The sequence below is a fragment of the Pleurodeles waltl genome, chromosome 8, assembly GCF_031143425.1.
Source record: "Pleurodeles waltl isolate 20211129_DDA chromosome 8, aPleWal1.hap1.20221129, whole genome shotgun sequence".
NCBI classification, from domain to species: Eukaryota; Metazoa; Chordata; class Amphibia; order Caudata; family Salamandridae; genus Pleurodeles; species Pleurodeles waltl.
Genome location: NC_090447.1, coordinates 1516411987 through 1516432776, shown reverse-complemented (window position 1 = coordinate 1516432776; position 20790 = coordinate 1516411987). Strand labels below are relative to the sequence as shown.

Sequence of the window (20790 nt, the reverse complement as noted above, 5' to 3'; positions counted from 1 at the left end):
ATAAAACCTTTCATCAACCTAATTGACATACCATCAGTACAAGACAGTACTTGTTTTCTATCTTCCTTTCAAAATGGATTCCACCTCTCTTGCCTTCAGCTTTGACTTCCATTATTTACTGTTTCTATCTTGATTTTTAGGTAACCCGCAGTCTGCATCAGTCTCCATCTTCCCTTGAACCAAAGTGTCGGATGAAATAGCTTGCTTACTCATGCCACACATTTCTGTGCATTAGATTGCTAGCCTATTTAGAGTTTAGAAAAAAAGAAATACCTAGCTTGCACAATAAAAAACGAATTCCCTAATTACACCCAGTTAACTGGAGAAGGATACAGCAAAGTTTAAGACATAGCTGTACCCTCACAGTGAATGATTTAGACTTCTGTGTCTTGTCTACAATGATTAAAAATGATACGGAAAGCTTTTCATGACACCTGGCTAAAATATCTCAGTTGGGAGAATGTTAGACTAAAGATAAAAAAGGTCCTTGGTCCAATCCTGGGTTGTGCCAAAGACCAAGCACTCAGCTTGTTAGGCATGTTTCTTTCTTGGAGTCACTCTCAAGTGACATTTTATTTCATTGATAAAAACTTGCATCAACCTGATCGACATGCCATCGGTACAAAAGAGAACTTATTTTCTATCTTCCTTTCAAAATGGCTTCCACCTCTCTTGCCTTCAGCTTTTACTTCCATTATTTCCCGTTTCTATCTTGATTTTAATGTAAACCGTAGCCGGCGTCATCTTCCATTTTCCCATGAGCCAAACTGTCAGATGATATAGCTTGCTTGGTCATGCCACACATTTCTGTTTATGAGAGTGGTAGCCTATTCAGAGTTTAGAAAAAAAGAAGTACCTACCTCGCGTAGCAAAAAAGTAAAGGAGTAATTGCCCCCAGTTAGCTACAGAAGGATACAGCAAAGTGTAACACATAGCTGTACCCTCACAGTGAATGATTGCGACTTATATTTCTTGTCTACAATGATTAACAATAATAAAGAAGGCACTGTGAAAAAACGGGCTGAAAGAGCTCAGTTGCGAGGACGTCAAACTTTAGATCTAAGGGTTCCTGGTTAAATCCTTGGTTTGGTCAAAGACTGAGCAGCTAGTTCGTCAGGCAAGTTTCTTTTTTGGAGTCAGCTTCCGGTGACGTTTTATTTAATTAATAAAACCTTTCATCAACCTAATTGACATACCATCAGTACAAGACAGTACGTGTTTTCTATCTTTCTTTGAAAATGGATTCCACCTCTCTTGCCTTCAGCTTTGACTTCCATTATTTGCCGTTTCTATCTCGATTTTAGGGTAAACTGTAGCCTGCATCATTTTCCATCTAACCTTGGACCAAAGTGTCAGATGATATAGCTTGCTTCCTCATGCCACACATTTCTGTGTATTAGATTGCTAGCCTATTTAGCGTTTAGAAAAAAAGAAATACCTAGCTTGCGCAATAAAAAATAAATTGACTAATTGTGCCCAGTTAGCTGCAGAAGGATACAGCATACTTTAACACATAGATGTACCCTCCTAGTGATTGATCAGATGCCCACTTGTTGCCTGCAATGATTAAGAATCATCAGGAAGGTATTCTCTGACAACTGGCCGAAATAGCTCATTTGGGAGAGCGTTAAACTGAAGATCTAAAGCTCTCTGGTTCAATCCCGGGTTTTGGCAAGGACTGAGCACCTAGCTAATTAGGTGTAGTTCTCTCTTGGAGTCAGCTTCAGTAGACATTTTAGTTCATAGATGAAACCTTTTAATAACCTGTTCGACATACCATCAGTAGAGCACAGCACTTGCGTTCTATCTTCCTTTCAAAATGGCTTCCACCTCTCTTGCCTTCAGCTTTGACTTCCATTATTTCCAGTTTCTATCTTGATTTTAATGTAAACCTTAGGCTGCATCATCTTACATTTTCCCATGAACCAAGCTGTCAGATGATATAGCTTGCTTACTCATCCCACACATTTGTGTGCCTATTCAGAGTTTGGAATAAAAGAAGTACCTAGGTTGCGCACCAAAAAAGTAAATGAGTAATTGCACCCAGTTAGCTGCAGAAGGATACCGGAAGTTTAAGACATAGCTGTACCCTCAAAGTGAATGATTTCGAGGTGTATGTCTTGTCTACAATGATTAAGAAGAATACGGAGGGACCTGTGAAATAAGTGGCCGAAATAGCTCAGTTGGGAGAGCGTTAGATTGAAGATCTAAAGGTCCCTGGTTCAATCCCGGGTTTTGGCAAGGACTGAGCACCTAGCTAATTAGGTGTAGTTCTCTCTTGGAGTCAGCTTCAGTAGACATTTTAGTTCATAGATGAAACCTTTTAATAACCTGATCAACATACCATCAGTAGAGCACAGCACTTGCGTTCTATCTTCCTTTCAAAATGGCTTCCACCTCTGTTGCCTTCAGCTTTGACTTCCATTATTTCCAGTTTCTATCTTGATTTTAATTTAAAGCTTAGGCTGCATCATCTTCCATTTTCCCATGAACCAAGCTGTCAGATGATATAGCTTGCTTACTCATCCCACACATTTGTGTGCCTATTCAGAGTTTGGAATAAAAGAAGTACCTAGGTTGCGCACCAAAAAAGTAAATGAGTAATTGCACCCAGTTAGCTGCAGAAGGATACCGGAAGTTTAAGACATAGCTGTACCCTCAAAGTGAATGATTTCGGGGTGTATGTCTTGTCTACAATGATTAAGAAAAATACGGAGGGACCTGCGCAATAAGTGGCCGAAATAGCTCAGTTGGGAGAGCGTTAGACTGAAGATCTAAAGGTCCCTGGTTCAATCCCGGGTTTCGGCAAAGACTCAGAAGACAGCTTGTTAGGCGTGTTTCTTTCTTGGATTCAGCTTCCGGTGACGTTTTATTTAATTAATAAAACCTTTCATCAACCTAATTGACATACCATCAGTACAAGACAGTACTTGTTTTCTAACTTCCTTTCAAAATGGATTCCACCTCTCTTGCCTTCAGCTTTGACTTCCATTATTTGCCGTTTCTATCTCGATTTTAGGGTAAACTGTAGCCTGCATCATTTTCCATCTAACTTTGGACCAAAGTGTCAGATGATATAGCTTGCTTCCTCATGCCACACATTTCTGTGTATTAGATTGCTAGCCTATTTAGCGTTTAGAAAAAAAGAAATACCTAGCTTGCGCAATAAAAAATAAATTGACTAATTGTGCCCAGTTAGCTGCAGAAGGATACAGCATACTTTAACACATAGATGTACCCTCCTAGTGATTGATCAGATGCCCACTTGTTGCCTACAATGATTAAGAATCATCAGGAAGGTATTCTCTGACAACTGGCCGAAATAGCTCAGTTGGGAGAGCGTTAGACTGAAGATCTAAAGGTCCCTGGTTCAATCCCGGGTTTCGGCAAGGACTGAGCACCTAGCTAATTAGGTGAAGTTCTCTCCTGGAGTCAGCTTCAGAAGACATTTTAGTTCATAGATGAAACCTTTTAATAACCTGATCGACATACCATCAGTAGAGCACAGCACTTGCGTTCTATCTTCCTTTCAAAATGGCTTCCACCTCTCTTGCCTTCAGCTTTGACTTCCATTATTTCCAGTTTCTATCTTGATTTTAATGTAAAGCTTAGGCTGCATCATCTTCCATTTTCCCATGAACCAAGCTGTCAGATGATATAGCTTGCTTACTCATCCCACACATTTGTGTGCCTATTCAGAGTTTGGAATAAAAAAAAAGTACCTAGGTTGCGCACCAAAAAAGTAAATGAGTAATTTCACCCAGTTAGCTGCAGAAGGATACCGGAAGTTTAAGACATAGCTGTACCCTCAAAGTGAATGATTTCGAGGTGTATGTCTTGTCTACAATGATTAAGAAGAATACAGAGGGACCTGTGAAATAACTGGCCGAAATAGCTCAGTTGGGAGAGCGTTAGACTGAAGATCTAAAGGTCCCTGGTTCAATCCCGGGTTTCGGCAAAACTCAGAAGACAGCTTGTTAGGCGTGTTTCTTTCTTGGATTCAGCTTCTGGTGACGTTTTATTTAATTGATAAAACCTTTCATCAACCTAATTGACATACCATCAGTACAAGACAGTACTTGTTTTCTATCTTCCTTTCAAAATGGATTCCACCTCTCTTGCCTTCAGCTTTGACTTCCATTATTTACTGTTTCTATCTTGATTTTTAGGTAACCCGCAGTCTGCATCAGTCTCCATCTTCCCTTGAACCAAAGTGTCGGATGAAATAGCTTGCTTACTCATGCCACACATTTCTGTGCATTAGATTGCTAGCCTATTTAGAGTTTAGAAAAAAAGAAATACCTAGCTTGCAGAATAAAAAACAAATTCCCTAATTACACCCAGTTAACTGGAGAAGGATACAACAAAGTTTAAGACATAGCTGTACCCTCACAGTGAATGATTTAGACTTCTGTGTCTTGTCTACAATGATTAAAAATGATACGGAAAGCTTTTCATGACACCTGGTTTAAATATCTCAGTTGGGAGAATGTTAGACTAAAGATAAAAAAAGGTCCTTGGTTCAATCCTGGGTTGTGCCAAAGACCAAGCACTCAGCTTGTTAGGCATGTTTCTTTCTTGGAGTCACTCTCAAGGGACATTTTATTTCATTGATAAAAACTTGCATCAACCTGATCGACATGCCATCGGTACAAAAGAGCACTTATTTTCTATCTTCCTTTCAAAATGGCTTCCACCTCTCTTGCCTTCAGCTTTGACTTCCATTATTTCCCGTTTCTATCTTGATTTTGATGTAAACCGTAGGCGGCGTCATCTTCCATTTTCCCATGAGCCAAACTGTCAGATGATATAGCTTGCTTAGTCATGCCACACATTTCTGTTTATGAGAGTGGTAGCCTATTCAGAGTTTAGAAAAAAAGAAGTACCTAGCTCGCGTAGCAAAAAAGTAAAGGAGTAATTGCCCCCAGTTAGCTACAGAAGGATACAGCAAAGTGTAACACATAGCTGTACCCTCACAGTGAATGATTGCGACTTATATTTCTTGTCTACAATGATTAATAATAATAAGGAAGGCACTGTGAAAAAACGGGCTGAAAGAGCTCAGTTGCGAGGACGTCAAACTTTAGATCTAAGGGTCCCTGGTTAAATTCTTGGTTTGGTCAAAGACTGAGCAGCTAGTTCGTCAGGCAAGTTTCTTTTTTGGAGTCAGCTTCCGGTGACGTTTTATTTAATTAATAAAACCTTTCATCAACCTAATTGACATACCATCAGTACAAGACAGTACGTGTTTTCTATCTTCCTTTGAAAATGGATTCCACCTCTCTTGCCTTCAGCTTTGACTTCCATTATTTCCCGTTTCTATCTCGATTTTAGGGTAAACTGTAGCCTGCATCATTTTCCATCTAACCTTGGACCAAAGTGTCAGATGATATAGCTTGCTTCCTCATGCCACACATTTCTGTGTATTAGATTGCTAGCCTATTTAGCGTTTAGAAAAAAAGAAATACATAGCTTGGGCAATAAAAAATAAATTGACTAATTGTGCCCAGTTAGCTGCAGAAGGATACAGCATACTTTAACACATAGATGTACCCTCCTAGTGATTGATCAGATGCCCACTTGTTGCCTACAATGATTAAGAATCATCAGGAAGGTATTCTTTGACAACTGGCCGAAATAGCTCAGTTGGGAGAGCGTTAGACTGAAGATCTAAAGGTCCCTGGTTCAATCCCGGGTTTTGGCAAGGAGTGAGCACCTAGCTAATTAGGTGTAGTTCTCTCTTGGAGTCAGCTTCAGTAGACATTTTAGTTCATAGATGAAACCTTTCAATAACCTGATCGACATACCATCAGTAGAGCACAGCACTTGCGTTCTATCTTCCTTTCAAAATGGCTTCCACCTCTCTTGCCTTCAGCTTTGACTTCCATTATTTCCAGTTTCTATCTTGATTTTAATGTGAAGCTTAGGCTGCATCATCTTCCATTTTCCCATGAACCAAGCTGTCAGATGATATAGCTTGCTTACTCATCCCACACATTTGTGTGCCTATTCAGAGTTTGGAATAAAAGAAGTACCTAGGTTGCGCACCAAAAAAGTAAATGAGTAAATGCACCCAGTTAGCTGCAGAAGGATACCGGAAGTTTAAGACATAGCTGTACCCTCAAAGTGAATGATTTCGAGGTGTATGTCTTGTCTACAATGATTAAGAAGAAAACGGAGGGACCTGTGAAATAACTGGCCGAAATAGCTCAGTTGGGAGAGTGTTAGACTGAAGATCTAAAGGTCCCTGGTTCAATCCCGGGTTTCGACAAAGACTCAGAAGGCAGCTTGTTAGGCGTGTTTCTTTCTTGGATTCAGCTTCTGGTGACGTTTTATTTAATTGATAAAACCTTTCATCAACCTAATTGACATACCATCAGTACAAGACAGTACGTGTTTTCTATCTTCCTTTGAAAATGGTTTCCACCTCTCTTGCCTTCAGCTTTGACTTCGATTATTTGCCGTTTCTATCTCGATTTTAGGGTAAACTGTAGCCTGCATCATTTTCCATCTAACCTTGGACCAAAGTGTCAGATGATATAGCTTGCTTCCTCATGCCACACATTTCTGTGTATTAGATTGCTAGCCTATTTAGCGTTTAGAAAAAAAGAAATACCTAGCTTGCGCAATAAAAAATAAATTGACTAATTGTGCCCAGTTAGCTGCAGAAGGATACAGCATACTTTAACACATAGATGTACCCTCCTAGTGATTGATCAGATGCCCACTTGTTGCCTACAATGATTAAGAATCATCAGGAAGGTATTCTCTGACAACTGGCCGAAATAGCTCAGTTGGGAGAGCGTTAGACTGAAGATCTAAAGGTCCCTGGTTCAATCGCGGGTTTCGGCAAGGACTGAGCACCTAGCTAATTAGGTGTAGTTCTCTCTTGGAGTCAGCTTCAGTAGACATTTTAGTTCATAGATGAAACCTTTCAATAACCTGATCGACATACCATCAGTAGAGCACAGCACTTGCGTTCTATCTTCCTTTCAAAATGGCTTCCACCTCTCTTGCCTTCAGCTTTGACTTCCATTATTTCCAGTTTCTATCTTGATTTTAATGTAAAGCTTAGGCTGCATCATCTTCTATTTTCCCATGAACCAAGCTGTCAGATGATATAGCTTGCTTACTCATCCCACACATTTGTGTGCCTATTCAGAGTTTGGAATAAAAGAAGTACCTAGGTTGCGCACCAAAAAAGTAAATGAGTAAATGCACCCAGTTAGCTGCAGAAGGATACCGGAAGGTTAAGACATAGCTGTACCATCAAAGTGAATGATTTGGAGGTGTATGTCTTGTCTACAATGATTAAGAAGAATACGGAGGGACCTGTGAAATAAGTGGCCGAAATAGCTCAGTTGGGAGAGCATTAGACTGAAGATCTAAAGGTCCCTGGTTCAATCCTGGGTTTTGGCAAGGACTGAGCATCTAGGTAATTATGTGTAGTTCTCTCTTGGAGTCAGCTTCAGTAGACATTTTAGTTCATAGATGAAACCTTTTAATAACCTGATCGACATACCATCAGTAGAGCACAGCACTTGCGTTCTATCTTCCTTTCAAAATGGCTTCCACCTCTCTTGCCTTCAGCTTTGACTTCCATTATTTCCAGTTTCTATCTTGATTTTAATGTAAAGCTTAGGCTGCATCATCTTCTATTTTCCCATGAACCAAGCTGTCAGATGATATAGCTTGCTTACTCATCCCACACATTTGTGTGCCTATTGAGAGTTTGGAATAAAAGAAGTACCTAGGTTGTGCACCAAAAAAGTAAATGAGTAAATGCACCCAGTTAGCTGCAGAAGGATACCGGAAGTTTAAGACATAGCTGTACCCTCAAAGTGAATGATTTCGAGGTGTATGTCTTGTCTACAATGATTAAGAAGAATACGGAGGGACCAGGGAAATAACTGGCAGAAATAGCTCAGTTGGGAGAGCGTTAGACTGAAGATCAAAAGGTCCCTCGTTCAATCCCGGGTTTCGGCAAAGACTCAGAAGACAGCTTGTTAGGTGTGTTTCTTTCTTGGATTCAGCTTCTGGTGATGTTTTATTTAATTGATAAAACCTTTCATCAACCTAATTGACATACCATCAGTACAAGACAGTACGTGTTTTCTATCTTCCTTTCAAAATGGATTCCACCTCTCTTGCCTTCAGCTTTGACTTCCATTATTTACTGTTTCTATCTTGATTTTTAGGTAACCCGCAGTCTGCATCAGTCTCCATCTTCCCTTGAACCAAAGTGTCGGATGAAATAGCTTGCTTACTCATGCCACACATTTCTGTGCATTAGATTGCTAGCCTATTTAGAGTTTAGAAAAAAAGAAATACCTAGCTTGCAGAATAAAAAACAAATTCCCTAATTACACCCAGTTAACTGGAGAAGGATACAACAAAGTTTAAGACATAGCTGTACCCTCACAGTGAATGATTTAGACTTCTGTGTCTTGTCTACAATGATTAAAAATGATACGGAAAGCTTTTCATGACACCTGGCTAAAATATCTCAGTTAGGATAATGTTAGACTAAAGATAAAAAAGGTCCTTGGTTCAATCCTGGGTTGTGCCAAAGACCAAGCACTAAGCTTGTTAGGCATGTTTCTTTCTTGGAGTCACTCTCAAGTGACATTTTATTTCATTGATAAAAACTTGCATCAACCTGATCGACATGCCATCGGTACAAAAGAGAACTTATTTTCTATCTTCCTTTCAAAATGGCTTCCACCTCTCTTGCCTTCAGCTTTGACTTCCATTATTTCCCGTTTCTATCTTGATTTTAATGTAAACCGTAGCCGGCGTCATCTTCCATTTTCCCATGAGCCAAACTGTCAGATGATATAGCTTGCTTGGTCATGCCACACATTTCTGTTTATGAGAGTGGTAGCCTATTCAGAGTTTAGAAAAAAAGAAGTACCTAGCTCGCGTAGCAAAAAAGTAAAGGAGTAATTGCGCCCAGTTAGCTACAGAAGGATACAGCAAAGTGTAACACATAGCTGTACCCTCACAGTGAATGATTGCGACTTATATTTCTTGTCTACAATGATTAACAATAATAAGGAAGGCACTGTGAAAAAACGGGCTGAAAGAGCTCAGTTGCGAGGACGTCAAACTTTAGATCTAAGGGTCCCTGGTTAAATCCTTGGTTTGGTCAAAGACTGAGCAGCTAGTTCGTCAGGCAAGTTTCTTTTTTGGAGTCAGCTTCCGGTGACGTTTTATTTAATTAATAAAACCTTTCATCAACCTAATTGACATACCATCAGTACAAGACAGTACGTGTTTTCTATCTTTCTTTGAAAATGGATTCCACCTCTCTTGCCTTCAGCTTTGACTTCCATTATTTGCCGTTTCTATCTCGATTTTAGGGTAAACTGTAGCCTGCATCATTTTCCATCTAACCTTGGACCAAAGTGTCAGATGATATAGCTTGCTTCCTCATGCCACACATTTCTGTGTATTAGATTGCTAGCCTATTTAGCGTTTAGAAAAAAAGAAATACCTAGCTTGCGCAATAAAAAATAAATTGACTAATTGTGCCCAGTTAGCTGCAGAAGGATACAGCATACTTTAACACATAGATGTACCCTCCTAGTGATTGATCAGATGCCCACTTGTTGCCTGCAATGATTAAGAATCATCAGGAAGGCATTCTCTGACAACTGGCCGAAATAGCTCATTTGGGAGAGCGTTAAACTGAAGATCTAAAGATCTCTGGTTCCATCCCGGGATTTGGCAAGGACTGAGCACCTAGCTAATTAGGTGTAGTTCTCTCTTGGAGTCAGCTTCAGTAGACATTTTAGTTCATAGATGAAACCTTTTAATAACCTGTTCGACATACCATCAGTAGAGCACAGCACTTGCGTTCTATCTTCCTTTCAAAATGGCTTCCACCTCTCTTGCCTTCAGCTTTGACTTCCATTATTTCCAGTTTCTATCTTGATTTTAATGTAAACCTTAGGCTGCATCATCTTACATTTTCCCATGAACCAAGCTGTCAGATGATATAGCTTGCTTACTCATCCCACACATTTGTGTGCCTATTCAGAGTTTGGAATAAAAGAAGTACCTAGGTTGCGCACCAAAAAAGTAAATGAGTAATTGCACCCAGTTAGCTGCAGAAGGATACCGGAAGTTTAAGACATAGCTGTACCCTCAAAGTGAATGATTTCGAGGTGTATGTCTTGTCTACAATGATTAAGAAGAATACGGAGGGACCTGTGAAATAAGTGGCCGAAATAGCTCAGTTGGGACAGCGTTAGATTGAAGATCTAAAGGTCCCTGGTTCAATCCCGGGTTTTGGCAAGGACTGAGCACCTAGCTAATTAGGTGTAGTTCTCTCTTGGAGTCAGCTTCAGTAGACATTTTAGTTCATAGATGAAACCTTTCAATAACCTGATCGACATACCATCAGTAGAGCACAGCACTTGCGTTCTATCTTCCTTTCAAAATGGCTTCCACCTCTGTTGCCTTCAGCTTTGACTTCCATTATTTCCAGTTTCTATCTTGATTTTAATGTAAAGCTTAGGCTGCATCATCTTCCATTTTCCTATGAACCAAGCTGTCAGATGATATAGCTTGCTTACTCATCCCACACATTTGTGTGCCTATTCAGAGTTTGGAATAAAAGAAGTACCTAGGTTGCGCACCAAAAAATTAAATGAGTAATTGCACCCAGTTAGCTGCAGAAGGATACCGGAAGTTTAAGACATAGCTGTACCCTCAAAGTGAATGATTTCGGGGTGTATGTCTTGTCTACAATGATTAAGAAAAATACGGAGGGACCTGCGCAATAAGTGGCCGAAATAGCTCAGTTGGGAGAGCGTTAGACTGAAGATCTAAAGGTCCCTGGTTCAATCCCGGGTTTCGGCAAAGACTCAGAAGACAGCTTGTTAGGCGTGTTTCTTTCTTGGAGTCAGCTTCCGGGGACGTTTTATTTAATTAATAAAACCTTTCATCAACCTAATTGACATACCATCAGTACAAGACAGTACTTGTTTTCTATCTTCCTTTCAAAATGGATTCCACCTCTCTTGCCTTCAGCTTTGACTTCCATTATTTACTGTTTCTGTCTTGATTTTTAGGTAACCCGCAGTCTGCATCAGTCTCCATCTTCCCTTGAACCAAAGTGTCGGATGAAATAGCTTGCTTACTCATGCCACACATTTCTGTGCATTAGATTGCTAGCCTATTTAGAGTTTAGAAAAAAAGAAATACCTAGCTTGCACAATAAAAAACGAATTCCCTAATTACACCCAGTTAACTGGAGAAGGATACAGCAAAGTTTAAGACATAGCTGTACCCTCACAGTGAAGGATTTAGACTTCTGTGTCTTGTCTACAATGATTAAAAATGATACGGAAAGCTTTTCATGACACCTGGCTAAAATATCTCAGTTAGGATAATGTTAGACTAAAGATAAAAAAGGTCCTTGGTTCAATCCTGGGTTGTGCCAAAGACCAAGCACTCAGCTTGTTAGGCATGTTTCTTTCTTGGAGTCACTCTCAAGGGACATTTTATTTCATTGATAAAAACTTGCATCAACCTGATCGACATGCCATCGGTACAAAAGAGCACTTATTTTCTATCTTCCTTTCAAAATGGCTTCCACCTCTCTTGCCTTCAGCTTTGACTTCCATTATTTCCCGTTTCTATCTTGATTTTGATGTAAACCGTAGCCTGCGTCATCTTCCATTTTCCCATGAGCCAAACTGTCAGATGATATAGCTTGCTTAGTCCTGCCACACATTTCTGTTTATGAGAGTGGTAGCCTATTCAGAGTTTAGAAAAAAAGAAGTACCTACCTCGCGTAGCAAAAAAGTAAAGGAGTAATTGCCTCCAGTTAGCTACAGAAGGATACAGCAAAGTGTAACACATAGCTGTACCCTCACAGTGAATGATTGCGACTTATCTTTCTTGTCTACAATGATTAATAATAATAAGGAAGGCACTGTGAAAAAACGGGCTGAAAGAGCTCAGTTGCGAGGACGTCAAACTTTAGATCTAAGGGTCCCTGGTTAAATTCTTGGTTTGGTCAAAGACTGAGCAGCTAGTTCGTCAGGCAAGTTTCTTTTTTGGAGTCAGCTTCCGGTGACGTTTTATTTAATCAATAAAACCTTTCATCAACCTAATTGACATACCATCAGTACAAGACAGTACGTGTTTTCTATCTTCCTTTGAAAATGGATTCCACCTCTCTTGCCTTCAGCTTTGACTTCCATTATTTCCCGTTTCTATCTCGATTTTAGGGTAAACTGTAGCCTGCATCATTTTCCATCTAACCTTGGACCAAAGTGTCAGATGATATAGCTTGCTTCCTCATGCCACACATTTCTGTGTATTAGATTGCTAGCCTATTTAGCGTTTAGAAAAAAAGAAATACCTAGCTTGCGCAATAAAAAATGAATTGACTAATTGTGCCCAGTTAGCTGCAGAAGGATACAGCATACTTTAACACATAGATGTACCCTCCTAGTGATTGATCAGATGCCCACTTGTTGCCTACAATGATTAAGAATCATCAGGAAGGTATTCTTTGACAACTGGCTGAAATAGCTCAGTTGGGAGAGCGTTAGACTGAAGATCTAAAGGTCCCTTGTTCAATCCCGGGTTTTGGCAAGGAGTGAGCACCTAGCTAATTAGGTGTAGTTCTCTCTTGGAGTCAGCTTCAGTAGACATTTTAGTTCATAGATGAAACCTTTCAATAACCTGATCGACATACCATCAGTAGAGCACAGCACTTGCGTTCTATCTTCCTTTCAAAATGGCTTCCACCTCTCTTGCCTTCAGCTTTGACTTCCATTATTTCCAGTTTCTATCTTGATTTTAATGTAAAGCTTAGGCTGCATCATCTTCTATTTTCCCATGAACCAAGCTGTCAGATGATATAGCTTGCTTACTCATCCCACACATTTGTGTGCCTATTCAGAGTTTGGAATAAAAGAAGTACCTAGGTTGCGCACCAAAAAAGTAAATGAGTAAATGCACCCAGTTAGCTGCAGAAGGATACCGGAAGTTTAAGACATAGCTGTACCCTCAAAGTGAATGATTTCGAGGTGTATGTCTTGTCTACAATGATTAAGAAGAAAACGGAGGGACCTGTGAAATAACTGGCCGAAATAGCTCAGTTGGGAGAGTGTTAGACTGAAGATCTAAAGGTCCCTGGTTCAATCCCGGGTTTCGACAAAGACTCAGAAGGCAGCTTGTTAGGCGTGTTTCTTTCTTGGATTCAGCTTCTGGTGACGTTTTATTTAATTGATAAAACCTTTCATCAACCTAAATGACATACCATCAGTACAAGACAGTACGTGTTTTCTATCTTCCTTTGAAAATGGTTTCCACCTCTCTTGCCTTCAGCTTTGACTTCGATTATTTGCCGTTTCTATCTCGATTTTAGGGTAAACTGTAGCCTGCATCATTTTCCATCTAACCTTGGACCAAAGTGTCAGATGATATAGCTTGCTTCCTCATGCCACACATTTCTGTGTATTAGATTGCTAGCCTATTTAGCGTTTAGAAAAAAAGAAATACCTAGCTTGCGCAATAAAAAATTGTTGGAAAATGGGTTATTGGTAGGGCAGGTAGGTACCTACACCTAGCAACAAGCCACAAACCTCCACAAAAGTACAGTTAGGTCTCAGTAAATTAATCCCAGCTCTACCCTTGGTAGCTTGGCATCGAGCGTCAAGGCTTAACTTAGGAGACAAAGTGTAAAGCATTCAAATATCACAAAACAGTAATTAAATAAAACACAGGAAACAGTTTAAAAATCCAAAACCAATTTATAAAAATAGCTTATATTTTTATCTTTAAAATGACACAAAAACGATTAAAATCGGTTCAGGGGAACCGGAGATATGAATTTTTAAAGTATTATTATTTTCTAGCGCATAGAAACAAAAAGCGCCAATCGGGTCATCTGGTTGCACCAGGACCGGGACAAAGTCAAACTTTCAGGCCGACCGCGATGGAGCCCTGCTCGGCTACAGGTCGCGGGAGGCCTCGGTTAAAAAGTTACCTTCTGACTTAGTCTTTATTTTGAAGTTTTTCTTCACCGGGACGAACCTGCCAGTTGGATCCGACCTCCTGGAGCCCTTGTCCGGATACGCGAAGTCGGTTTCCTCGGTGGTGATTTCTACCTTCGGACTTAGTCGTTTTTTCGAGATGAAAATCCTTCGACCGGGGTAAACCTGGATCTTGATCCGACGTCCGTGGAGCCCTTCTCGGATACGATGGCTGGAAGGTCCCGGTCAACTTTTTACGTTCGGACTTAGTCTCTTTTTCGGATGTTTTTCTTGACCGGGACGAACCACGAAGTCAGGCCGGGTCGCGGTTGAGGCAAGCCGGCTAGAATTTCCGCGTCGAGTCGGTCACTTTATGGAGCTTTTTTCTAAAATTTCTCCAATCTTTTCCAAACTTCTGGGGCTTCACCCAGATGTTCTTTTAAGGTTCTTTTGGGGTCCACAGCTCACCCCAAGGGTCCAGAAGTTCTGTGATGGTCCTTGGGAAGTGCGGACTTCAACTCCCAGAGTGCACCTGGCGCAAACTCCTTTTTGGCCACTGGGCAGTGGTCAGCTGGTCACTTTTTCAGGAGTTGGTGCAGGGGACTCTGGTTAGCAATTTTTCACCTGTAGCAAACAGGGAGTCCCTCCTTGAACCAGTGGAAGCCAGGCAAAGTCCTTCTTGTGGTGAAGCCCAAGTGTGCAGCTGGTGCAGTCTTTCTGAGTGCAGGGTCCAGGTGCAGGCCAGGGGTCCAGCAGGGCAGTCCTTCTTCTTCTTTAGTTCCTTTCTTGTTGAATTCTGGAGGGGATCTGAGGCGTGGGTGCAGGTCTGCCAGTTTTATCCTTGCTCCTGGGTGAAAAGCAGGGGGGCCCTGGTCCTCCAATCAGGGACAGGGTCGTCCCCCTGTGATGACCACTTCCTGGGAAGTGTGGCAAAAATCCATCCCAGAAGGCAACAGTCTCTAAAAATCCAAAATGGATGAATCTGATTTTTAGAGGAGAGATCTGGCTGAGCCCACCCACTGGTGTGGCTAAAAATCATAAACACACCCCTCTCCTGCCCTCTCCTAATCTAATCAAGGGGGCACCTAGCTGTCTGGGGTTGCAGGATGTGGGGGTGTTGCTGGGTGCTCCAGATGTCCTTCTCTGCCTTTGAAGACCAGTTTGGCAGCCCTCCCCCTTCCTGCTTCCCCATCTGCTGAGGGGAGATTCTCTCCCCCAAGCACATTCCTTTGTGTGAAGTCAGGCCACTTCACACCTCATTAAAGCAGCCTGGCAGAAGCTGCTGCAGGCTGGCCAATCAGAGCACAGCAGCAAAAACAATGCAGAGCTGAAATTGGCAACTTTTTAGGTAAAGTCTAAACTTTTTACCTGCACTAGTTATATTAAATCCAACAACTGGAAGTTGTGGGATTTATTATAACAATCAATTTGATACCAAATTCTTGGTATGTAACATTTAAGGAGACTTTAAAATTTAAAATAAAGTCTGCCCATTCTAGCCTATGAAGGCCATTCACTTCAATGAGGGAAAAACGAATTTGGCTGTTTTTACCTCACCAGGGCATATAAATCTATTTTTATAAAGTCGCTGCTTATAGTTACATGGCACCCAGCCCTAGGGGCACATAGGGCACACCTTAGGGGTGACTTATATGTAAAAATAAGGTAGTTTAAGACTTTGGAAGTACCTTTAATTCCAAAGTCGAATTTGCATATAACTTTAATTTAAAAGCAGCCAGCAAGGCAGGCTTGCTTTTAAAATGACACTGGGCACCTCAGCAATGCACCTAGGTGTGCACCACCTATGCTGTGGTCCCTAAACCTACATGCCCTACCATATACTAGGGACTTATAGGTAGGTTAACTTAGCCAATTATAATTAGCCTAATTTGCATATCCATTTTACACAGAGCACAGGCCCTGGGACTGGTTAGCAGTACCCAGGGCACCATCAGAGTCAGGAAAACACCAGCATAAAGTGGAAAATGGGGGCAAAAAGTTATGGGGCCTCTGCAATCAGCCCCAGTTTCTCACACAACCCCCCCCCAGCCCACACGCCCAGGAGACTCAGCCCAACCCTGGGAGAGTCTTCCTGGCTTGTTAGGCGAGGAAGACAGTGAAGAAAACTGGCTGTCCCTTTGCAGGGCCTACTCTGCCTTATATCCTCCTGTCAGGGTCACTCCCTCTGGGTAGTGAAGCCATCCCAACAGTAAAAGGACCCAACTCAAACTGAAACTTCCCTCTAGGGGGGTCTTCCTCCTCTCTCTCTGCCAACTTGGGTAGTGAGGTGCCCACCTCCCCTACTCCTAACTTTGCTAGGGCAACACCTAGCTTACCCAAAGAGGTCACCCAACACTTGAGCAACCCCACCATGACCAACAGGGTCAGGGGGCCTACTTTGCTATTGGCCTTGGGGTCTGCCTCCCAGGCCAAGTACAGTGCTGCCAGGAAGGCTAGCACCCAGCAGAGGCTACTGACAGCTGTCAGTACCCAGAACCACACCCTAAGCTCTCCACTGACAGGTGGCTGAGCTGCTTTAGGGGCATCTTTGGGGTCCTGGCACCCCTCTTGCTGTCTAGAGTGGGGGGCTACCACCTCCTGTGGCAGACACCCTCCTTCCACTCTCCCTTCTGTCAGTGCAGGGGCAACACCTTGCATCTGGACAGCTGCCCGACTACTCAGGACTTCCTTGGGGTCAGGTGAGGCCTCACCAGTGCCAACTCTGGGCTCCCCCCTACTGGGGCAGAAGGCCCTTGGCTCCCTGGAACTCTCTTTAAGAGTGGCCTACCCTTCCTTTTCTTCTTTCCTTTTCTTGGGGACCCCTGTCTCCTAACTGTAGGGACTGACTCCCCAGGACTTTGGGTTGGGGGGGCGCCCTGGGCGACCACCCCATCTGTGACCAGACTCACCTCTGGGAGGTCATTGCCCAGGATACAATCTAGGGGAAGGTCAGCACTGACTACCACCCTAATCCAGTCAAGGATACCCTCCCTCTCTAGGGGCACTATGGCTACAGGTTTGGAGGTGACTTCCCCTGTGGCTATCCTGACTTTCTTTGTCTTTCCTGGGACATACATGTCTGGGGTCACTAACCGGTCACTCACTATAGTGTGACTGGCACCGGTGTCTCTCAGGCCAGTGGTAGGGATCCCATTCACTTGAATGTGGTGGAAGTGCCTACTCCCACCCTCAGGGATCACCAGCTTACCATCTGGTCCTGTCTCCCAGCACAATGCTAGGAGGACTTCATCATCTGAGGAATCCTCCTCTATGGCTACACTGGACAGCCCAGTGCTAACCACCTTCTTTGGACAGGCTGCATCTCCTCTGAAGTGACCTGTCTGCTGACAGTCAAAGCAAGCCCTACTGTCCAAGAGCTTTTTTAACCCTGGGTCTCCCTGTCTCTGCATGTCAGAGTGGGAGTGGGATTTACTCTCCTCCTTCTTAGGGTTCTGGGGTACAGAGGGAGTCTCTGTGGTGGGCTTACCACCTCCCTCCTTAGGTTTTTGGGGACCTGTCCCCCCCTTCTTGGAGTCTCCCCCCTGGGACTTGACAACCACCCTGGTTCTCAACCACTCATCAGCTGCCTCCCCTAGCTCTCTAGGGTTGGTCAGCTTAGAGTCCACTAGATGCTGGCGTAACCTTTCTTGGATACAATTGGTCAAGATGTGCTCTCTCATGATCAGATTGTATAACCCCTCATAAGTATTTACTTTGTTGCCAATAATCCAGCCCTCTAGTGCCTTTAGTGAGGTGTCCACAAAGTCAACCCAAGACTGGGTACTGACCTTCTGGGTGTCCCTGAACTTCATTCTATATTGCTCTGGGGTCAGACCAAACTTCTTGACTAAGCACCTCTTCATACTAGGGTATGAATCTGCCTCCTCCCCCCTTAAGGTCAGAAGCCTATCCCTCCCTGAGTTGGGGACCAACTCCCACAAAAGGGAACCCCAGTATTGAGGCTTAACCCTTCTCATTTGGAGTGCCCTCTCAAAGGCCCCTAGCCACTTATCTATGTCATCCCCCTCTATATAAGCAGGAACTACCCCCTTGGGTAATCTGGGGCAAACCCCCCCACCCATGGACACCTCAACTTCTTTATCGCTGCTTCCATCTCTTTTCTCTTTGTATGCCCACTTTTTCTTTTCTAGGGCCAGCTTCTCTGCTTCCAAAGCTATGTAGGCTAGCTGGGCTTCCAGCTCTCTTTCCCTGATGGATGGGTTCTCTCCTCCTGAAAGGACCCTCTTCCTACCACTAGCTTTGGGTCTGCCCCTAGTGACTGTGTCCAGTGAGGACCGTTCCTCCTCTCCCTCACTTGGGGTCTGATGCCTTCCCTCCCCTGAGTGGTTAGAGTTAGCATCTTGCTCTTTTTCTTCCCCCTCTGGAGCTTCCTCTGTCTCTACCTCTTGGGCCTCAGCCCATGCTGTCAGGGATTTAATCAGGATTTCCTTCCTGAGATTAGTGGTTGCAGGCAACCCCCTCTCAATACACAACCCCCTAAGCTGGACTACTGTCAGTGTGGGTAGGCTAGCCAGATCAAGCTCCATGGTTCCCTAGTTTTGTGTCAACAAAAACTTTTTGCAAAAATTGGTAACAGGAATTTAGAAAAATTACAAAAATTCAATAATTGAAATTAATCCAAATTAATTTTTTTAAAAAAAATTAAAATTAAAAATTAAAAACAATTTTTGCACTAGGACAATTTAAAGGATTTTTAATTTGTTTTTATCTAAAACTGTAACGTGATATTGAACACAAGTACAGGATCCCGTCGCTGCTTCCAATTATGTTGGAAAATGGGTTATTGGTAGGGCAGGTAGGTACCTACACCTAGCAACAAGCCACAAACCTCCACAAAAGTACAGTTAGGTCTCAGTAAATTAATCCCAGCTCTACCCTTGGTAGCTTGGCATCGAGCGTCAAGGCTTAACTTAGGAGACAAAGTGTAAAGCATTCAAATATCACAAAACAGTAATTAAATAAAACACAGGAAACAGTTTAAAAATCCAAAACCAATTTATAAAAATAGCTTATATTTTTATCTTTAAAATGACACAAAAACGATTAAAATCGGTTCAGGGGAACCGGAGATATGAATTTTTAAAGTATTATTATTTTCTAGCGCATAGAAACAAAAAGCGCCAATCGGGTCATCTGGTTGCACCAGGACCGGGACAAAGTCAAACTTTCAGGCCGACCGCGATGGAGCCCTGCTCGGCTACAGGTCGCGGGAGGCCTCGGTTAAAAAGTTACCTTCTGACTTAGTCTTTATTTTGAAGTTTTTCTTCACCGGGACGAACCTGCCAGTTGGATCCGACCTCCTGGAGCCCTTGTCCGGATACGCGAAGTCGGTTTCCTCGGTGGTGATTTCTACCTTCGGACTTAGTCGTTTTTTCGAGATGAAAATCCTTCGACCGGGGTAAACCTGGATCTTGATCCGACGTCCGTGGAGCCCTTCTCGGATACGATGGCTGGAAGGTCCCGGTCAACTTTTTACGTTCGGACTTAGTCTCTTTTTCGGATGTTTTTCTTGACCGGGACGAACCACGAAGTCAGGCCGGGTCGCGGTTGAGGCAAGCCGGCTAGAATTTCCGCGTCGAGTCGGTCACTTTATGGAGCTTTTTTCTAAAATTTCTCCAATCTTTTCCAAACTTCTGGGGCTTCACCCAGATGTTCTTTTAAGGTTCTTTTGGGGTCCACAGCTCACCCCAAGGGTCCAGAAGTTCTGTGATGGTCCTTGGGAAGTGCGGACTTCAACTCCCAGAGTGCACCTGGCGCAAACTCCTTTTTGGCCACTGGGCAGTGGTCAGCTGGTCACTTTTTCAGGAGTTGGTGCAGGGGACTCTGGTTAGCAATTTTTCACCTGTAGCAAACAGGGAGTCCCTCCTTGAACCAGTGGAAGCCAGGCAAAGTCCTTCTTGTGGTGAAGCCCAAGTGTGCAGCTGGTGCAGTCTTTCTGAGTGCAGGGTCCAGGTGCAGGCCAGGGGTCCAGCAGGGCAGTCCTTCTTCTTCTTTAGTTCCTTTCTTGTTGAATTCTGGAGGGGATCTGAGGCGTGGGTGCAGGTCTGCCAGTTTTATCCTTGCTCCTGGGTGAAAAGCAGGGGGGCCCTGGTCCTCCAATCAGGGACAGGGTCGTCCCCCTGTGATGACCACTTCCTGGGAAGTGTGGCAAAAATCCATCCCAGAAGGCAACAGTCTCTAAAAATCCAAAATGGATGAATCTGATTTTTAGAGGAGAGATCTGGCTGAGCCCACCCACTGGTGTGGCTAAAAATCATAAACACACCCCTCTCCTGCCCTCTCCTAATCTAATCAAGGGGGCACCTAGCTGTCTGGGGTTGCAGGATGTGGGGGTGTTGCTGGGTGCTCCAGATGTCCTTCTCTGCCTTTGAAGACCAGTTTGGCAGCCCTCCCCCTTCCTGCTTCCCCATCTGCTGAGGGGAGATTCTCTCCCCCAAGCACATTCCTTTGTGTGAAGTCAGGCCACTTCACACCTCATTAAAGCAGCCTGGCAGAAGCTGCTGCAGGCTGGCCAATCAGAGCACAGCAGCAAAAACAATGCAGAGCTGAAATTGGCAACTTTTTAGGTAAAGTCTAAACTTTTTACCTGCACTAGTTATATTAAATCCAACAACTGGAAGTTGTGGGATTTATTATAACAATCAATTTGATACCAAATTCTTGGTATGTAACATTTAAGGAGACTTTAAAATTTAAAATAAAGTCTGCCCATTCTAGCCTATGAAGGCCATTCACTTCAATGAGGGAAAAACGAATTTGGCTGTTTTTACCT

The 20790-nt window shown here is 43.0% G+C and overlaps 6 non-coding genes across 6 annotated transcripts; all 6 read left to right on the top strand.

Annotated features, from left to right (window-relative positions):
* The first annotated feature begins 2168 nt into the window (after positions 1 to 2168).
* Positions 2169 to 2241, top strand: TRNAF-GAA (transfer RNA phenylalanine (anticodon GAA)). Its single transcript has one exon. It is a non-coding gene; the product is annotated as a tRNA-Phe (tRNA).
* Positions 2242 to 2735: 494 nt separating this feature from the next.
* On the top strand, positions 2736 to 2808 carry TRNAF-GAA (transfer RNA phenylalanine (anticodon GAA)). Its single transcript has one exon. It is a non-coding gene; the product is annotated as a tRNA-Phe (tRNA).
* A 508-nt stretch (positions 2809 to 3316) lies between these two features.
* On the top strand, positions 3317 to 3389 carry TRNAF-GAA (transfer RNA phenylalanine (anticodon GAA)). The gene has a single exon. It is a non-coding gene; the product is annotated as a tRNA-Phe (tRNA).
* Positions 3390 to 3885: 496 nt separating this feature from the next.
* TRNAF-GAA (transfer RNA phenylalanine (anticodon GAA)) lies at positions 3886 to 3958 on the top strand. The gene has a single exon. It is a non-coding gene; the product is annotated as a tRNA-Phe (tRNA).
* Positions 3959 to 5631: 1673 nt separating this feature from the next.
* TRNAF-GAA (transfer RNA phenylalanine (anticodon GAA)) lies at positions 5632 to 5704 on the top strand. Its single transcript has one exon. It is a non-coding gene; the product is annotated as a tRNA-Phe (tRNA).
* A 5089-nt stretch (positions 5705 to 10793) lies between these two features.
* TRNAF-GAA (transfer RNA phenylalanine (anticodon GAA)) lies at positions 10794 to 10866 on the top strand. The gene has a single exon. It is a non-coding gene; the product is annotated as a tRNA-Phe (tRNA).
* The last annotated feature ends 9924 nt before the right edge of the window (positions 10867 to 20790 follow it).